Raw genomic sequence first — 21,867 nt, forward strand, 5'->3', positions numbered from 1 at the left:
ATTTGTAATAAATGGATCAGTGGACCCAACAGGAGAAAATCTGCAGAAGCTGGAAATCCCAACACCACAAAACGCTGGAGAAATTTACTAGGTCATGCAGCATCTATGGATAAGAGTAAACAGTCAACATTTCTGGCCGAGACCCTTCTTCAGGATCAATAGTCCCACTGTTGACCTTAGACTATACGGATAAATGTTGGTACAAGTATCAGGTTCCTCGGTATGTGGATGGCTGTGAACCTTACCATGGAAGCGTCATGTCAATAAAATACTTAGGAGATGGCAGGCTGTCCTTAGTGTGCTTCAGATTTCAGTGGGATATGACTGGGGGTCTAATAGGGTAACTATGATTACTTTGTACTATGCATTGATTAGAGCAGTCTTAGATAATGGTTGTGTTGCATATGGGTCTGCTTTTGAAATCACTAGATGTTATCACCAGGCTTCATGACTGTGTTGTGCTGTTGAGTCTTCTGTTTCTGTTCTGCAGCAGGAAAAGGGGTCCGATACCATTGTATTTGTGAAGATTGCAGATGGCTATGAATTATGGGGTACACCTCTGGTCATGAGGATAATCATCCAACTAAGAATATTTTGTAAGATTATTGGGAACATCAAGATCGTAAGATTTGCAGTTGTGGGTGGGAAGGCAATGATGAGGCAGAGAACGTGCCTCTGTCTAATATGACCTAAGCTCCTTGCTACTAGTTTGGCTTTGAACATTATTCCTCCCTGGCTATCTTCTACTCCTAGAGTAGATTTGACTCTTTGGGAGAGGCTGTCAAACATGCCTAGTGTATCTGAAGATGTAACTTCATATGCATCATCAATATTATGGAATGTTTCCAATGTTTACAGAAGATTCTAAAGACCCAAGTGTTTCATAACACTGGTGCAGCGGTCTCTATATCACAATTTCAGGAGTCAATTAGAAAAAGGTTAACTAATTCCAGTTTATACTGTTGAAATGGTGGAAATCCTTGCATGCAGTGGACAGAGGATATACAGCCTAACTGTTGCTGTCTGTTCTGATTCCTTCTCTATTGTGTCATCTTAAGGTGGGTGTGTCCAATATCTGTCCAAACATTTTGTTGGAAGTTAGGCAAACGTTATTTCAGCGAGTCTGTCTGCTTTTTGTGGATCCCAGCTCACGTAGGGGTGGGAGGAAATGAAGGACCCAATAGGCAGCTGAACAATCTGTGAAGGTCAGTGTTGTTGATGTTCCACTAAGGGGGAAGCAAAGGTTTTAGTTGAGGACCATGTTCTCTCAATCTGGCAGGGGCTGAAGGGAAGACATTATGTGGAATTCAGAAAAAGGTTATTTCACTCTGGAGGACAGGAGGACCCAGAAGGGAGGAAGTTTACAATTACTCATCTTATACTTGGCCATACAGGTTTAAATGGCACATTGTTCAGACTGGGCAAACATACTCCAGGTGAATGTAGACGGTGTGAACTTCCAGAGACAGTTTCATGCGAGTCGTGGGAATGTAGGACATATGAGTGGGAGAGAAAGTAGACCCTGGGAAGTTTGATGGAGTATGGGCAAGAAGCACGAGAGAAGCATAGACAAGTATTTAAATTACTGAAATGTGTTATATATTTATGTATTTATTTACCATCCTTATTAGTATTATTTTGTCTTGGGAGTGGTGGTGGTAGGTGCTAGGATCACTCTTCTGAATCCTCTTCACACTCTAGTTCAGTAGGTGGCAGTAATGCACCTTTTTAGTTGGCCCATCAACCGTCAATAAAGAAAACTTTAAGAAGAAAGAAGCCTCCTCAATTCTCCTGACACTCCCCAAGAACCACCTCAACACCCCACACCTGACACGCCCAGGGACCCCCTGCCTTTAATTCCCTGGACACTCCCTGTGACTCTTCAATACCATTGACACTCCTTGAGACTCTCCTTAATATACCCCCAGACACTCCCCGGGACCCTCTCAATACCTTCTAATGGTCCTTGGAACCCTCCCTATCCTGATCCAAGCACTCTCCATCTTCACCCTCGCCCCCACCCTGAGCATAATTCCACCTGCTCCCACAGTAGCCTCACCCAGTCACCCTGGGATATTTTAATCGATGGGTTGAATCAAATGTTGATGTCTTTGCCACTTATACAATGATTACATAGCAAACCAATTCCCTCGTTAGGAATACGGACACTTTATGGAGCTCTCTAGTATGTGTATTAACAATTGTGTTATGTACCAGCAGCAATAGATCACAAATGAGTCAGGTTTTAATGTTAAAACCACTATAATTTATTAGTATCTACTCAAAAGTATAGAAAATTAAGCAAAATAAACAGGAGTTGACAGTGTTATGTGTGTGTGGCTCCAAAACTGTCAAGCTTAGGAACAGTTCTTAAAGTCTTAAGATGACAAACTAGAAAGGTCCAGTGGGGGGAGGGACTGGTAAATCCACAGTAAAATGTAGAGAGGAGGCGATCCACAGGTTCCACGCTGGGAAAATGAAGTGACAGTCGCCGAAGAACTTATCAATCGAGTCATCCCGAAATCCATGTAAAAATATCACAAGGTGACGGTCACATATCCAATATGCACTGTGGTGCTGTTAATCAACCCAATCTTTTGGGCATGGGAAGGTATCAGACTTTACCCATTGTCGCAGCAAGCTCCTGCCAGCAGCTTGCAGTCCAAGACTTCCACCCTCTCTCTCCTCTCCGAAAGTCCCAGCGGTCTGCCACAGCTTGTTATACTGACCTCATCCAGGCGTTTTAAAGTGGCGCCCACAGTAAACGAAACCGTGGTCACGTAACACCTCCCCCCAAAAAGGGAAAATTTTGATCTATAAGAGCAAAATTTTAACTGCAAACTACACTATGTGAAGCAATACATGTACGATTACCATATAGCATACTACAGACTAATGTAACATATTGCAGAAGTGTATACAAATAGTAAATTCCACTCCACTATTAAAAGTACATCACAAGCTTAACATCTGGAAAGGCAATTGGCAATTATATTATCCTTGCCTTTAGTGTGAGTTATCATGAGGTCATACTGCTGCAAAATCAAACTCCAATTCAATAACCGTCTATTTTTGTCTTTCACCTTACACAAAAACACCAAGGGATTATCTGTATGAACCACAAGTGGTTTCTGAGCTGGGCAAACAGACACATCAAAATGCTGCAAAGCCAGAATAAGTGATAATAATTCCTTCTCTATGGTGGAATAATTTCTTTGATGCTCATTGAATTTCTTTGAAAAGTAAGCCACAGGATGGTCAACATCATCACAATCATCCCTTTGTAGTAACACTGCTCCTGCAGCTTCATCACTGGCATCCACAGCTATGGAAAACAGCTTTGCAAAGTTGAGCACAGGTTGGTGACATAAGATGGCTTTAAATTTATCAAATGCCTCCTGACAAGGCTCTGTCAAACAAACTTCTCACCCTTGTTCAGGAGGTTAGACAATGGGAGAGCAACATCAGCAAAGTTCTTACAGAACTTGCGATAATATCCGACCATTCCCAAGAATCTTCTAAGAACTTTTTTACTGGTTGGAATTGGAACCTCAGAAATTACCTGAACAGGAACCATCCTGCCCTGACCTACAACATAACCAAGATAGGTCACGGTGGCATGGCAAAAGTATGAATACAATGTTCTGCCATTTGGGATGAAAAATGCTCCAGGAACCCACAGTAAACAAAACCGTGGTCACGTAACAATTGACACTTCAACAGGCAATGTAGAGTTGTACACCATCCTACTGCAGGCAATTGGCATCAGTGTAAATGGATAAAGAGGCTAGCATGGATATGGTGGGCCAAAAGGCCTGTCTATGTGCTCTACAACTCCACAAATAAACCTCGTGCAAATAATTTCATAGCTGCAAGGTGGCAAATATTCTTCCAGCCCATTGCTTGATAGTGATGGTGTTGCATATTTTATTTTTAGTGATTGCTATATTTTAATTTTAATATATCCCATGCGCTTCTAGAGTCAGAGTATTGCAGCAATGAAACAGGCCCTTCAGCCCATCTAGTCCATGCCAAACTATTCTGCCTAGTCCCATCAGTCTGCACCCAGACCATAGCCCTCCATTCACCTCCCATCCATGTATCTATCTAAATTTCTCTTAAATTATGAAATCAAACCACATCTACCACTTCTGCTGACAGCCCATTCCACACTCTCACTGCCTTCTGAGTGAAGGAGTTCCCACTTATGTTCTCTTTAAACATTTCACCTTTCACCCTTAACCTATGACCTCTAATTCTAATCTCACCTAAACTCATCAAAAAAGGCTGCTTGCAGTTACCCTTTCTATGTCCCTCAAAATTTTGTATTCCTCTATCAAATCTCCCCTGATTTTCCTACACTGTAGACAACAAAGTCCTAACCTATTCAACCTTTCACTATAACTCAGATGATCAAGTCCCTATCAACTTGCTTGTAAAGTTCCTCTGTACTCTTTCAATCTTATTGAGATCTTTCCTGTAGAAACATAACCAGTACTGCGCACAATACTCCAAATTAGGCCTCACCAATACCTTGTACAACTTCAACGTAACATCCCAACTCCTGTTCTCAAATTTGCTGATCCAGTTTACTACATTATCATCCAGATCATTGATATAGATGATTGAGAAACAACAAACCTAGCTCCAATTCCTGTGGCACACGACGAATTGCTGGCCTTCAGTCAGAAAGGTAACCATTTACTATCACTCTCTGGCTTCTCCCGTGAAGCCAATATCTGATCCAATTTGCTACCTCAACCTGAGTGTCAAGCGACTGAACCTTCTTGACCAATCTCCCATGTGGGACCTTATGAATAGCCTTCCTGAGGTCCATGTAGACAATATCCAATGCCTTGCCTTCATACACTTTCCTGGTAGCTTCCTTGAAAAACTATAAGATTGGTTAGACCAAACCAACTACACACAAAACCATGTTCACTATCCTAATCAGTCCCTGTCTATCCAAATACTTATGTATCTGATCCCTTTGCTTACTTACTCCTGACATCAGGCTCACCAGCCTATAATTTCCTGGCTTATTCTTAGAGCCTTTTTTAAACAATAAAACAAATTAGCTATCATCCAATCTCTGGTACCTCACCCATTGCTAAGGACATTTTAAACATCTCTTCTAGAGCCCCTGCAATTTCTGTACTAACCTCCTACAAGGTTCAAAGGAGCATCTTGTCAAACCCTTGGAGACTTTTGCCTCAAGACAACAAACACCTCTTTCTCTGTATTCTTTATACAGTCTATGACCTCACTGCTGTTTTGCTGCACTTCTTTTGACTCTGTCCATCTCCTGAATAAATGCACATGCAAAAATCTGTTTAAAATTTCTCTGATCACTTTTGGCTCCATGCATACATGACCACTCTGATCTTCCAGAGGACCAATTTTGGTACTGCTGTCATTTTGCTCAATTTATCTGGAGAAGCCCTTGGTATTCTCCTTCATCTTGTCCACTTGAGCAACGTCATCCCTTCTTTTAGTCTTCCTCATTTCCTTCTTAAGTAGTCTCCTGGATTTTTTATTCTCCTCAAATACCTCAATTGTTCCTTCCAGCCTATATCTGCTATGCATCTTCTTAATCAGGACCTCAATATCTATTGAAAATCAAGGTTCTCTAAACCTGTCATCCTTGCTTTTCATTCTGACAAGAACCTACAAACTCTGTAATCTTAACATTTTACTTTTGAAGGCCTCCCGCGTACCAAGCACACCTTTGTCAGAAAACAACCTGTCCCAAATCACACTTGTCAGATCCTTTCAGGTACCATCAAAATTGGTCTTTCTCCAATTTAGGAATCCTGGAGAACAGACCTATCTTTTTCCATAATTATCTTGAACCTAAATGCATTATGATCGCTAGATCCAAAGTGTTCCCTGCACAAACTTCTGTCACCATGATATTCTATGTTACATCAGTGCAGCCCCTGAAACAAGTATCAATTTTGATAAATTTTGATTAATAAACTGCTCAATTTATACTCTCATGATAATATGTGCAACCAAAATAGATTTTACTCCTTTGGACTTGACTAGTTCAAAGCACTCTGAAATTTTACAGAACACAGAATGTTCACCTGAGCAGAACTGATTATATTGAAAGAAGTCTTAGTTGATTTCTGCACCCTTTGTGAACCAAGTTCTTTCCTCTGATGTGTGCAGGAATTTTGGCACAATCAGTATGTTTGGAACATTTTTTTAAATGGTTTACACAATTTTTGTAACTTAATCTAATTTTTATGTCTTGCATTGTACTACTGCTATAGGACAATGAATTTCACAAAATATGGCAATGATAATGAAGCTAATTCTGATATGGAGATATTGGTAAAAATTTGTGCAAGCTGCAAATTTCAGAGGTTTGATTTTATGTTTTTGATTTTGTCTAGAATTTGAAAGTAGTGTTAAGCACATTTTGGAATTTGATGAAAGATGTCTTATAATAATCTGATGATTTCTTACAGAGCATAGAACAGTAAAGCACAAGAACAGGCCTTTTGACATGCACAATAAACACTGGCATTCATTCATTCAATCAATCATTTCTGAATGAATGAATGAAAGAGACAGCTCTCTAGACCAGTTCTAAGTAAGCACCTTCAATAATCTGCAAGCCACACATCAACAATCAGTGACCTCACATGTGATCGAGGCCAATGAATAGAGTTTTTGATGCCATCCTCCACAACCGTGATGCAGATACAGCACCTCGGCCCCTCAGATGGTTAATGTTACTATAATTGCCTCATCCACCACACCAAAGCTTCACTCCTTTCCTCAGTGTCTACAGAGTCTATGAGAATCTGGAATGGTTCCAGTGGACTGGAAAATTGCAAGTGTCCAGAAGGGAGGGAGGAAGAAGCAAGGAAATTATAGGCCAATTAGCCAGTCCTCAGTGTCCAGAAGGGAGGGAGGAAGAAGCAAGGAAATTATAGGCCAATTAGCCAGTCCTCAGTGTCCAGGAGGAAGAAGCAAGGAAATTATAGGCCAATTAGCCAGTCCTCAGTGGTTGGGAAGATGTTGTTGTCCATTATTACAGATGAGGCACATGGTAAAATAGGCCAAAATCAGCATGGAGGCTGAAGGGATTCTTTCCAAGGTTGAGTGGAGTCCTTGGGCAATGCCAGTCATCCCAGTAGCCAAGAAGAAAAGATCTGTCAGGATCGGTGGCAATTTCAAGGTCATCATCAACCCAGTACTGAAAGCAGATCAAAGCCCCCTACAAAGGAAAAAGGATATCTTTGCAAACCCTTCTGGAGAAAAATACTTCAGAGTGGACTTAGCTGAGGTCTCCTTGTAAATGGAGATGGAAGAAGAGTCTAAAGCGTTTCACACCATAAGCACTCACAAGGGTTTTACCAATATAATAAGCTTATTTGTGGAGTAACATCTGCACCTGTACTCTGGCAGAAAGCTATGGACCAGTGCTGCAAGGCTGCCCACCTACTCAGTGTTACCTGGATAACATAATTATTACTGGTAAGGATGACAAGGAATATCCCCAAAACTCAAGACAGTGTTAAAGAGATTGGAAGATTATCTGTTCAAAGCATGATGCAACAAATGTGGAGAATTTGAACCAAGCAACACTTACTGTGGTCACACAATTGACTCATAAGGATTACACAAGTGTCCTGAGGACATTCAAGCAGTGGTAGATGGCCCAAGGCCAAAGGATATGTCACAATTGCAGTCCCTTTGAGAATTTGTCAACTACTATAACAGGTTCCTACCAACCCTGGCTACTGTGCTCCACTCCTTGAACTCATTACTGCAGATCATGAAGAAATGGCAGTGGACAAAGCCATGTGAGAAGGCTTTCAAAAAAGGTAAAGGAAATGATGATGTTAGGCATTGTACTGACACATTATGATCCATATCGTCCAATGAAGCTTGCCTGTTATGCCTTGCCTAATGGTAGGTGCAGTCTTGTCACGTTATGAGTGATGGAAGTGAATGTCCCATAGCATTTGCGTCATATTCCCTCATTGCTGCAGAGAAAAATTATGCACAGATTGACAGAGAGGCCTTAAGTCTGGTTTGGGGTGTAAAACATTTCCATCAGTACTTAAATCAAGTCAAGTCAAGTTTATTGTCATTTCAACCGTAAAACTGCTGATACAGTACACAGTAAAAATGAAACAAAGTTTCTCCAGGACCCTGTAATATGTAGTGGGGGCTAATCCCCACAACCACCCCTGGCTATTACAACCTTAAGGAACCTAGACACTCCTCTTGACGTATTCTCCCTAACGCAAATCGCAAGTCTTCCTATTATGCCAGAGACAATCCAAAGGGAAACCAGAAAAGATCCCACACCATCTCAGGTCTACATGGCCATGCAAAATGGCTGTAAAGTGCAACAGAAATCCCATTTCCCCATTTTTACCAGCGCCAGGATGAACTTGCCCTTGAAGGGGGTTGACATGTGGGGATTGTGAATTGTTGTACCATCCAAGCTGAGAGCTAAAGTGTTGGAGGAGCTATAAGCCAATCATGTAGTTGTGGTTGAAATGAAAGTATTGATACAAAGCTTTGTCTAGTGCCCTGGGATAGATCAGCAGATCAAGCAACTTGCCATGCATTGTAGAAGATGCCAACATGTCCAGAACATGCCGGGATCAGTGCCTCTTCATCCTTGGCAATGGCCTACACTGCCCTGGCAGTGGATTCATGTGGATTTAGTCAGACCACTCACAGGCACAGATTTCTTGGTAGTAGTGGATGCAGCTACCAAGAAGCCAGGAGTGTTCCCAATAGCCTCCACTTCAGCCTTGCACATTGTTGGTCTATTGAGAAGCCTCTTCGCAAGGACTGGTGTTCCAGAACACATAGTCAGTGACGATGGACCACAGTTTTCTGCAGAACAGTTTTAATCATTCCTAAAAATGATTGGAATAAGACATATTACATCTGCACCGTGCCATGCAGCTGCAAATGGCTTGGCGGAAACGTTTGTCCAAAGTCTAAGGAATGCACTGTGAACAATGTTAGCAGAATACACTACACTAACACCAAACCAAAAGCTGGCCAAGTTTCTCCTTGCATATCGTAATGCAACACACTCCGCAACCAACAACTCTCCAACTGTGCTGTTCCTGGGTCATCCCTTATGTTCATGCTTGGATCTCCTCAAACCCAATCTCAGAAGGAGGATCCAGGACAAACAGCTGAGACAAATAGGCTCCTCGATCAAGGAGGTTCAATGTTTTACTCGTGGACACACAGTCCTCATGAGGGACTACAGAGATGATCAAAAGTGGATACCCGGAATGATTAAGGACAGAACTGGACCACTCTCCGACACAGTGGAGATTGAGTCTGATATCATCTGGAAATGGCACATTAATCAGCTGAGGAACTGAGAGTCAATTGAAAGAGAAGAAAGTTGGCTACCACTATAGAACCTCTTCCTGCGATCTCAGTCAACTCCTAAAACAAACACGGAAGAGGCCTCAGAACCTGAGATAGATTCACAGCCATAAGTCTCACCTGCCAAACAGAGTGACCCCCTTGTCAGGAAAGACATCATCCCACAAGAGTAAGAATCCTCTATAACAATTACATCTTTAAGCCTAAATGAGACGACTTAACATGAACTTTCCTGTGGATCTCTGTATACAGTAGTTGTATTATATAATATGGGGTGTATGGGGAGGGGTAGCACCTTTGGTGAGGGGCTTGCCATGCCCTTTTCAGGGCATCTCATCCACCTTTGGTCCCCACCTGGCACTCAGTTCTCACCTGTGGCTCCAAGTAGCTGTAACACGCGCACGCCACACCCTGGTAAACCGTCTCGGCAGACGGGCCAAAGCAGGTGAGGGTAGCCGACGGGTCTTCGATCCTCGGTGAGGGAGGGGATCTGCCTATCCCAGCGTGTGAAGTCTGGCCCTGGCAGATTGAGCAGAGGAGACCGAAGGCAGGCCAGCAGGCGTTGGTGGAGCGCTAAGACATCCTGGTCATCCACCGCAAGAGGTGGTAACTCTTTAAACTCACCGGGCAGTAGGCAAAGGCAAACCACTGCTGTAACCTGTTGAGTACATGATTTCCCAATATGTCAGAGCAGCGTGGAGGGAAATCGTCTGCCAACGGGAAATTCCAGATGCGACCTAACGACGACGATTATATAATATACTGTATATATAGTTGAGATGCATACTCTATTGAGTTGGAGTTTATAGTTAAACAAGGAGGAATGTTGTGTATTTAATACTTCAATGATATTTGAGTAATCTTGTGCATACAGTATATTGGTTGATTAAGCATTCCTGTTTGGTTAAATAATTCATTGGGGTTATATGTATAAACACATGAATTACATATGTCATCACGCTACTACGTGATACAGGGGCGCCTCGTTTAAAGTAAAGACGGAGATATACCCACATTTCAGACTCTTGAGTCTTCTTTGAATTAGTTTAATGTTTTGAAGTTACAAAACATACACCAATCACCCCAGACTTTCTTCACCACTCTTCCAATGGGCAGAAGATACAACAGCCTGAAAGCTCGTACTGCCAGTCTGAAGGATAGTTTCTACCCTGATGTTATCAGAGCCTTGAAATGAGCTCTTTTATGATAAGATGAACTCTTGACCTCACAATCTATCTCGTTATGATCTTACACCTCATTGTTTACCGGCACTACACTTTCTCTGTAGCTGTTACACTTTATTCCGCACTCTGTTATCGTTTTACCTTTTACTACCTCAAGGCACTGTGTGATGATTTGATCGGTATGAATGGTATGCGAGATAGGCTTTTCATTACCTCAATACATGTGGCAATAAACTAATTCAAATTCCTAGATCATGAGGGGTGTAGATAAGGTGAGTGGTCACAGACTACCCCCCACCCTCCCAGGTAGGGGACTCTAAACCTAGAGGCATGAGTTTAAGATGAGAGGGGAATGATTTGAAGGGAGTATGAGGGGCAAATTTTTCATACAGAGGGTGGTATGAATATGTAGTGAGCTGGTAAAGGTGGTTACAATTACAATGTCTGAAAGGCATTTTGACAGGTGCAGTACATAGGTAGGAAATAGTTAAAACGATTTAAGCCAAGGCGGGCAGATAGGAGCAGTTCAGGGTGACAGCTTGGTCAACTTGGACCAGATGGGCCGTAGGGACCAATGGGACCAAACTCGCAGCAGACGAGCAGGGAGCACCCACAGGTGCAGCAGCTGCAAATTTTGACCCACAGCGAGCAGATGCAGAGCATAACTGAAGCTGACACTTGGAAGTCTCTTGAAGAATCTCTGACCAGACACATTAGCTCTGCTTCCCTTTCTACCAGACTTACTGATAGTTTGCTGAAGGATCTGTATTTGAGACTAGGTGTGCTGTGGTTGGGCTCGGACTGGCAATGATGTGCTGCAGCCTAACTTTCCTTTTCTTAAGATCATAAGACATAGGATCAGAGTTAGACCAGCCATTTGACACATCGCATCTGCTCCACCATTCCATCATGGCTGATTTATTATCCAACTCAACCCCATTCTCCTGCCTTCTCCCCATTATCTTTGACGTCTATTGGCCTTCACTTTAAATATACCCAAAGACTTGCTCTCCACAGCTGTCTGTGGCAGTGAATCCCACAGATTCACCACCATCATCTGGCTGAAAAAATTTCTTCACATCTCTGCTATGAAGGGGCACCTATGTATTCTGAGGCTGTGCTCTCAGGACCTATACTCCCCAACTAAAGGAAACATCCTCTCCATGTCCACTGTCTCTAGACTTTTCACTATTCTATATGTTTCAATGATATCCCCTTCATTCTTCTAAGCCCCAGTGAGTGCAGACCCAGAGTTATAAAAAATTAACCCTTTTTTTCCATATTCCCCTTGCACCCCACCCCCATCCCAACACCTGTTCTGTGCCACAGACTGCTGACGATGTCCGCCAACATCTCTCACTGTGCAGCCTCCTCTCCCCTGAACACTGGTCCTTTCCTATGGAACTTCAAGACAGCTCAGCAGCAAGGCAGCAGAGATGAGGGCACGTCGCCTCACACTTGGGCTTCCACTGCCGACTTCCGAGGACGGACTACAGGTCAGGATCTGCCAGTGTGACACAGCACAGTTCAGAACAGGAACAGGCTCTTGTCAATGCTGAGCAGGATATAATATTAAACTAATCCCTGCACCCTGCACATGATCTGTACCCCTTCATTCCCTGCATGTTCACGTACCTCTCAAAAACCCTCAGAAATGCTCCCTCCAATCTGCCTCCACTTTCGCCACTGGCGGCAAATTCCAGGCTTCTATCTCCATGTAAAACGACCGCGCTAACTGCTACCCAATGCTCGGTGCAGTGAATGAGCAAGGCGTGTGTGACATCACTGTGATGTCATGGGTTGGTATGGAAACACCAATGCCCGGGAACGGAAACATTTACAGAAAGCAGCTCAGTCCATCATGGGCAAAGCTGTCCCCACCACCGACCCATCTCACAAGGAGGGCTGCCACAGGACCCCCACCATCCAGGCCATGCTCTCTTTTTGCTACTACATCGGGTAGGAGGTACAGTCACCTTTGCTCCCACACCACCAGGCTCAGGCACAGTTACTACCGTTCAACGCTGGCACTTGCCACTACTCTGAACTGATTCTGACTCAGGCTCATGTTCAGGGACCCTACAACTCATATTCTCAGTATTTATTTATATATTTTTATTTATTTAGCGCAGTTTGTCTTCTCTTGCACGTTGGTTCTTTTTTCAGTCTTTGTGTGCATGTATATTCTTCAAATTCTATTGCATTTCTTTATTTTCCTGTAAATGCCTGCAAGGATATTAATCTCAAGGTAGTATATTGTGATATACCGTATACTTTAAGAATAAATTTACTTTTATATCTGTTTGTCAGACCAAGGGCAAACTGCTGAAGGGGAGTAGTATGTTCTCTGGCATTGGCTGGTCAGTCAGTGTGAGGGAGCTTTGTGCGGACATTTCAGTAAGACAAGGGTTAATACGATATTCTGACAGAGACAGTGTGTAGACGTTGTACAGTCACCCGGGCTGAACATAGCCCTTAAGAATCTAACATAAAATATTTGCACAGCCTCTTTGTTCAAGCCCGGGGCCCAAGTTCACCAAGCATACCAAGACAAGATAAGAATGCACATGAAAGATATCAACACGTTGATGAAATCTAATCTTAACAAAGGCATGCCAGCAGCTATGCCTCACCAGGAGTTTGAGGAGACTTGTTATGTCACCAAAAACTCCAGCTAATTTTTACAGGTGTACAGTGATTTGCATTCTGACTGGTTGTATTGCTAACTGCTTATGGAGGCGCCAATATACAGGATTGTAAGGGGACTCAGAGGGCTGTAGTCTCAAGCAGATCCATTACAGGCACAACCCCTTCCCACCATCGAGGATTTCTTCAAACATCAGTGCCTCAGGAAGGCAGCATCCATCATGAAAGGCCCTGACTACCCAGGACATGCCTTCTCGTCGCTACCATCAGGGAAGAGGTACAAGAGCCTAAAGGTGCACACTCAATGTTTGCTCCGCACTGCCATCTGAACAGTCCACAAATTCATGAACTTGCTTTTTCTCTTCTGTATCATTTAACTTCTTTGTTGTAACTTAAAGTAATTTGTTACGCCTGCTCTGTACTGCTGCCGCAAAATAACAAATTGCATGACAATTGTCATGAAATAAACCTGATTCTGATAGATTGTAGGGCACTCTTGCTACTGGACAATTTCTTTAAGTAACCTAAGATATTACAGTCCATTATTGCGTGGATTGTATTGGTTATTAACATCTGAGACATATATGTGATTGGTACTTATATACAAAAATAATGGAATTAGAAAGTGCAAAAAGTTTAAATTGTCTCAACATTTGTATACAATTGGAAAACTGAGCAGCTTTCAGAAAAATCAGAACAACTCGGTTACAGAGGCTGAACTGTTCTTCTATGCGTAGGTAAATAATGTGTGATTGGGAAATGGGTGCAAGTTGAAGAGCTTGGTTAAGAGGATACTGGCACACGGATCTGAGTGGAACCAGTTCATTCTTTGCCATATGAAAACCATGGGGGATACAGCCATCACACAACCCCTGCTGTTTGAGGCTCGGGCTTTCACTACCGCACGCATGGGAGGCACACCCCTCCCACTGCCATATTTGGATGCCGCTGCCCAAGTTGGCAGGACGCCCTGGTACTCCAGCACTTGGGATCCACGGATTGCCAAGTTTGAGGAGGCTCCTTGTCGAGAGGCATTAACTGCGTGAGGTGAGAACCAACAGCTCCCCAGCCAAGCTGGCTCAGACAACTGCAGGTAAAGGGGGCAAATTGCCAGCCCCACAATTACCACATTGCACCTAACACCACCGTTCAATCCAAAAGAGATGGGCACTGACAACAGGAAGAAGGGGTGGTGATTATGCACTGTTGAGGTTCAGAGGATTGAGAGCTCCAAGTTCTTAGGAGTCAACTTCAACAATAGCCTGTCCTTCTCCAACCATGCTGATATCATGGCAGCAAGAAAGCTCACCAACACCTCTACTCCACAAGAGTCTAAAGAAATTGGCATGAGTCTGTCAACCCTCACCAGGTTTTATCAATGAATCATAGAAAGCATTCTGGTCCAGATGCATAACAACGTGATACGACAGCTGCTCCGCACATGGTCACAAGGAACTACAGAGTTGTGGACACAGCTCAGCGCATCAAGAGAACCAGTCTCTCCTCCATGCACTCTGCCTATGTATCTCACTGCCTCCATAAGGCAGCCAGCAAGATGAAAGACCCCAGACACCCCAGATGTTCTCTCTTCCTCCACTGGGCAGAAGATACAAAAGTCTGAAAGCACATCCCACCTGGCTCAATGGCAGCTTCTCTCCCACTGTTATCGGAGGCCTGAACAGCCCTGTGCACGATATCAGGGGCTCTTGACATCACAATCTACCTCATTATGATCTTGCACTTTCTTGGTTACCTGCACTACAGTTTCTCGGTAGCTGTTACCTATAAGATATAGCAGAATTGGGCCATTTGGCCCACCGAGTCTGCTCCACCATTTCATCATGGCTGATCCATTTCCCTCAGCCCCAATCTCCAGCTCCCCATATCTCTTCATGCCCTGACTAATCAAGAATCTATCAACCTCTGCCACAAATATACCCAAAGACTTGGTCTCCAGAGACACCCGTGGCAATGAATTCCACAGATCCACTGTGAAGAAATTCCTCCTCACCTCTGTTTTAAATGGACGTCCCTCTATTCAGAGGCTGTGTTTTCTGGTCTTCGACTCCTTCTCCATAGGAAGCATCCTCTCCATATCCACTCTATCGAGGCCTTTCAACATACAATAGATTTCAATGTGATCCCCCTCCCTCATTCTTCAGAATTCTAGTGAGTACAGGCCCAGAACCATCAAACACTCCTCATATGATAAGCTATTCAATCTCAGAATCATTTTTGTGAGCCTCCTTTGAAACCCCTCCAATGTCAGCACATCCTTTCTTAGATAAGGAGCTCAAAGCTGCTCTCAATACTCCAAGAGGCCTCAACAATGCCTTATAAAGCCTCAGCATAACATCCTTGCCTTTATACTTCATTCTGCATGGTTATTGTTTTACTTGTTCTATCTCAGTGAACTGTGTGATGATTTAATCTGTATGAACAGTATGCAAGACAAGCTCTTCAGTCTATCTCAGTACTTGCAACAATAATAAACCAATTTCAATGTCCCTGATTATTTTGCCCTCAGTCCAGTAGTTATTGCTAAGGCATTCTTCCATAATGTCTGTGCAGGTTGTGTGGCTTGGAACGGCCTGGTCTTCTGAATGATGTGGACCTAATGGCTCGTATCTGTTGTCAGTGAATTCCGAGTTCACTGTGCTGAAGCCAACAGTACAACCACCTTCAGGAACTTAGCTGCCACAAAAGCCTCCTCACAGACATCGACCCACTACTTTTCTTTTCACATCCTAAAACAAGATTTGTCGGTGGGGGGGGGGGGGGGGTGGTGGAGAGTGAAGATTCTTTCCTTTTCCTTTATTTTCTGTCAGGTGAGCAGGTTGCCTCACCCACAATTCAATTCAATTCAAGTTTAACTGTCATTCAGCCACACACGAATACCCATGAACACAGCCAAACAAGAAAGCATTACTCCAGGGCCAAGGTGCAAAACAGCAGCAGTCCCACATAGCACATACAAGATAGCAAACACTTGTAAGATATCAGTGAAGTACAGCCATGCAAAAAAAAAATCCAGATACTGAGTCCATGAATGCAGCAGTCGACCACAGTACAGCTTGTCTATTGCCAGCGAGTACTGGGAGGGAATGGGGGCAGCACCAACGCCCGAGCGCAGCACCCCCGGTGGAGCGGACCAGCTTCGATGCCTTTCTCCTGGCGGCTGTAAACAGGCGCACTGCAGCTTGGGGCCTGATCCTCGCTATGCCCAAGGCCTCGCAGCTTCCCCACCATCCATCAATGAACCGAGCTCGCAGCATTCTACGTTAACATGGACAAAAGGCTCTTACAATCACAAGAGAGGCAACTTAGATGGAATGATCCAACATACCCACACTCAATGATTCAGGAACCGATTCATCCCCTCCACCATCAGATTATTGAATAGTCCATGAGTACCCACCTTGTAATTCCTGTTGCTTAGTGCTATAAACTTATTTTTTAATTTATAATAACTTTATATCTTTCCACTAATCTGCTGCCACAAACCAAATTTGACATCATCTAATTCGGTGATAATAAATCTGATTCCTGTGGTCAGAACATGATTGGACAGACTTCGAGAAGCATGCTGCTGTAAGACACTCGTGTAATTGTTCCTGTTGTAAATAAAAGTTCTAGTTATGTTCTTCCAGAATACGTTTCTTTATGAGTATGTATAAAGAACACAACAATTCTGATCACCCTGATTCTGAGCTTTAGTTTGTTGGCTCGGACCTTTGGACGTGGGTTTGCATGTTACCACTCTGTGGTGGTATAGTTGTACTAACAGGCAGAACATTCACATTCACCAGGCATTCTCAGAGCAATCCAATTAGCAGGGATATTTTAGCTCAGGCACAATTATACCCTGGGTTTATTTTTCTTCAATTACGCAGTAGTGATTAATGGATCAGAGTTTTTCCATATTGGGGTGATTGCTTTAAGCACAATAAGGTCCATTTTGACAGAAGGCCACACAGAGTGTCAACACTGACGTTGAGATATTGCAACCTAAGTAAACACACGCTCAGCTTTGTGGATTGCCGCTCAGCATTGGGCAATCTGTCTTCAGTTTTAATAACCCTTCAAACTCGTGTGTGGAAGTGATCAGAAGTCAAAAGAGTGTCTGAAACGTTTCCTGGTGCTGGTGCCTGTGCCAGGCCTGAACGAGCCCATTCATTCCTTATCTTTCATCTTCAATGGCTACGACACCACCCACCATTAGACTGGTGGTCATCAGAGCCAGGCTAAGCAGCAAAGGCTCACAGGCACACAGAGGAAACGGCCTAACTACCTTGGAGACAAGGGGGCAATGGCATGCCTGCTCTCACAACGAGACGTGGGAAGGTTGTACTGGGGGATAAGTGTAGAAAAAGGCATGGAAGAACCGGGAATTAGTACAGAAATTCTGGTGGGACCCGTCCTCCCTCATCTCCTTCCCTCTTTTCTCTCCTCTCATTCCTCCTGTGTATTTTTCCATGGCCCTGCTCCCTCCTGTCAGGCCGTCCCACCATCTTAGTGTGCAGTTTGAAGTTTGGTGAGGTGCACACTGTGTGTCTCTCGTTGGTACATCATGGGCAACTGCAACTCCCACATGCTTCCCCCGTACTAACTGGTCAATAGAAAGGCTCAGGCAGGTCAGGACAGTGGAGCAGTGCCCAGAGTTACTCCCACTCACTACTGTCTTCATTGTGTCAAGAGAGCTTGGAAAGCAGAGCAGCTATATCTGACACTCTGTTTGTCCAATTCAGTTTGTATCTCTATGTGTCTCTAATTGTGTGTGTCTGACTCTATATGTGCATCTACGTATCTCTCTAAATGTTTGTGTCTGACTCTGTGTGTCTCTCTGTGAATGACTGTCTCTGTGTGTGCCTCTAACTGTGAGTATCCGACTCTGTGTGTCTCTCTGTGAATGACTGTCTCTGTGTGTCTCTCTAACTGTGAATGACTGTCTCAGTGTGTCTCTAACCGTGAGTATCCGACTCTGTGTGTCTCTCTGTGAATGACTGTCTCTGTGTGTGTCTCTAACTGAGTATCCGACTCTGTGTGTCTCTCTGTGAATGACTGTCTCTGTGTGTGCCTCTAACTGTGAGTATCCGACTCTGTGTGTCTCTCTGTGAATGACTGTCTCTGTGTGTGTCTCTAACTGTGAGTATCCGACTCTGTGTGTCTCTCTGTGAATGACTGTCTCTGTGTGTGCCTCTAACTGTGAGTATCCGACTCTGTGTGTCTCTCTGTGAATGACTGTCTCTGTGTGTGCCTCTAACTGTGAGTATCCGACTCTGTGTGTCTCTCTGTGAATGACTGTCTCTGTGTGTGTCTCTAACTGTGAGTATCCGACTCTGTGCGTCTCTCTGTGAATGACTGTCTCTGTGTGTCTCTCTTACTGTGAATGACTGTCTCTGTGTGTGCCTCTAACTGTGAGTATCCGACTCTGTGTGTCTCTCTGTTAATGACTGTCTCTGTGTGTGCCTCTAACTGTGAGTATCCGACTCTGTGCGTCTCTCTGTGAATGACTGTCTCTGTGTGTCTCTCTTACTGTGAATGACTGTCTCTGTGTGTGTCTCTAACTGTGAGTATCCGACTCTGTGTGTCTCTCTGTGAATGACTGTCTCTGTGTGTGCCTCTAACTGTGAGTATCCGACTCTGTGTGTCTCTCTGTGAATGACTGTCTCTGTGTGTGCCTCTAACTGTGAGTATCCGACTCTGTGCGTCTCTCTGTGTCTCTCTTACTGTGAATGACTGTCTCTGTGTGTGCCTCTAACTGTGAGTATCCGACTCTGTGTGTCTCTCTGTTAATGACTGTCTCTGTGTGTCTCTCTAACTGTGAATGACTGTCTCTGTGTGTGTCTCTAACTGTGAGTATCCGACTCTGTGTGTCTCTCTGTGAATGACTGTCTCTGTGTGTGCCTCTAACTGTGAGTTTCCGACTCTGTGTGTCTCTCTGTGAATGACTGTCTCTGTGTGTGCCTCTAACTGTGAGTATCTGACTCTGTGTGTCTCTCTGTGAATGACTGTCTTTGTGTGTCTCTCTAACTGTGAATGACTGTCTCTGTGTGTGTCTCTAACTGTGAGTATCCGACTCTGTGTGTCTCTCTGTGAATGACTGTCTCTGTGTGTGCCTCTAACTGTGAGTATCCGACTATGTGCGTCTCTCTGTGAATGACTGTCTCTGTGTGTGCCTCTAACTGTGAGTATCCGACTCTGTGCGTCTCTCTGTGAATGACTGTCTCTGTGTGTGCCTCTAACTGTGAGTATCCGACTCTGTGTGTCTCTCTGTGAATGACTGTCTCTGTGTGTGTCTCTAACTGTGAGTATCCGACTCTGTGTGTCTCTCTGTGAATGACTGTCTCAGTGTGTCTCTCTAACTGTGAATGACTGTCTCTGTGTGTGTCTCTAACTGTGAGTATCCGACTCTGTGTGTCTCTCTGTGAATGACTGTCTCTGTGTGTGCCTCTAACTGTGAGTATCTGACTCTGTGCGTCTCTCTGTGAATGACTGTCTCTGTGTGTCTCTCTTACTGTGAATGACTATCTCTGTGTGTGTCTCTAACTGTGAGTATCCGACTCTGTGTGTCTCTCTGTGAATGACTGTCTCTGTGTGTGTCTCTAACTGTGAGTATCCGACTCTGTGTGTCTCTCTGTGAATGACTGTCTCTGTGTGTGCCTCTAACTGTGAGTATCCGACTCTGTGTGTCTCTCTGTGAATGACTGTCTCTGTGTGTGCCTCTAACTGTGAGTATCCGACTCTGTGTGTCTCTCTGTGAATGACTGTCTCAGTGTGTCTCTCTAACTGTGAATGACTGTCTCTGTGTGTGTCTCTAACTGTGAGTATCCTACTCTGTGTGTCTCTCTGTGAATGACTGTCTCTGTGTGTGTCTCTAACTGAGTATCCGACTCTGTGTGTCTCTCTGTGAATGACTGTCTCTGTGTGTGCCTCTAACTGTGAGTATCCGACTCTGTGCGTCTCTCTGTGAATGACTGTCTCTGTGTGTGTCTCTAACTGTGAGTATCCGACTCTGTGTGTCTCTCTGTGAATGACTGTCTCTGTGTGTGTCTCTAACTGTGAGTATCCGACTCTGTGTGTCTCTCTGTGAATGACTGTCTCAGTGTGTCTCTCTAACTGTGAATGACTGTCTCTGTGTGTGTCTCTAACTGTGAGTATCCGACTCTGTGTGTCTCTCTGTGAATGACTGTCTCTGTGTGTGCCTCTAACTGTGAGTATCCGACTCTGTGCGTCTCTCTGTGAATGACTGTCTCTGTGTGTGCCTCTAACTGTGAGTATCCGACTCTGTGTGTCTCTCTGTGAATGACTGTCTCTGTGTGTGCCTCTAACTGTGAGTATCCGACTCTGTGTGTCTCTGTGTGAATGACTGTCTCTGTGTGTGCCTCTAACTGTGAGTATCCGACTCTGTGTGTCTCTCTGTGAATGACTGTCTCAGTGTGTCTCTCTAACTGTGAATGACTGTCTCTGTGTGTGTCTCTAACTGTGAGTATCCGACTCTGTGTGTCTCTCTGTGAATGACTGTCTCTGTGTGTGTCTCTAACTGAGTATCCGACTCTGTGTGTCTCTCTGTGAATGACTGTCTCTGTGTGTGCCTCTAACTGTGAGTATCCGACTCTGTGTGTCTCTCTGTGAATGACTGTCTCTGTGTGTGCCTCTAACTGTGAGTATCCGACTCTGTGTGTCTCTCTGTTAATGACTGTCTCTGTGTGTCTCTCTAACTGTGAATGACTGTCTCTGTGTGTGTCTCTAACTGTGAGTATCCGACTCTGTGTGTCTCTCTGTGAATGACTGTCTCTGTGTGTGTCTCTAACTGAGTATCCGACTCTGTGTGTCTCTCTGTGAATGACTGTCTCTGTGTGTGCCTCTAACTGTGAGTATCTGACTCTGTGCGTCTCTCTGTGAATGACTGTCTCTGTGTGTCTCTCTTACTGTGAATGACTATCTCTGTGTGTGTCTCTAACTGTGAGTATCCGACTCTGTGTGTCTCTCTGTGAATGACTGTCTCTGTGTGTGTCTCTAACTGTGAGTATCCGACTCTGTGTGTCTCTCTGTGAATGACTGTCTCTGTGTGTGCCTCTAACTGTGAGTATCCGACTCTGTGTGTCTCTCTAACTGTGAATGACTGTCTCTGTGTGTGCCTCTAACTGCATGTGTCCAGATCTCTGCCTGTCTCTAACTCTGAGTGTGGCCTATTCTGTGTGAGCATGTGTACGTCTGACTATGGGTGTGTCTAGCTGGGTGTGTTGGACTCTCTGTGTCTGTCTCTAAGTGTGTGTGTGTGTGTGTGTGTGTGTGTGTGTGTGTGTGTGTGTGTGTGTGTGTGTGTGTGTGTCTGTCTGTCTGTCTGTCTGTCTGTCTGACACATGGGCTGGCAGGTTGATTGACTAAATTGTCCCTAGTGTGTAGGTGCGTGCGGACATTCTGAGAACTGGGGGTTGGTGACGAGTTCTTCATTATGTGGGGAGAGTAAAATACAATCAGAGTAGGACTGTAGAAGGGAGGGTTGGTGAGGGGTCAGTGGGCTGATAGGTCCACTCTGAGCTGGACGACTCCCTGGCTGTCACACCATGCCTGATCAAGTCAAGTCACTTTTTATTGTCATTTTGACCATAACTGCTGGTACAGTACATAGTAAAAATGAGACAACGTT

The sequence above is a fragment of the Hypanus sabinus genome, chromosome 8 (genome assembly GCF_030144855.1).
Source record: "Hypanus sabinus isolate sHypSab1 chromosome 8, sHypSab1.hap1, whole genome shotgun sequence".
In the NCBI taxonomy this organism is placed as follows: Eukaryota; Metazoa; Chordata; class Chondrichthyes; order Myliobatiformes; family Dasyatidae; genus Hypanus; species Hypanus sabinus.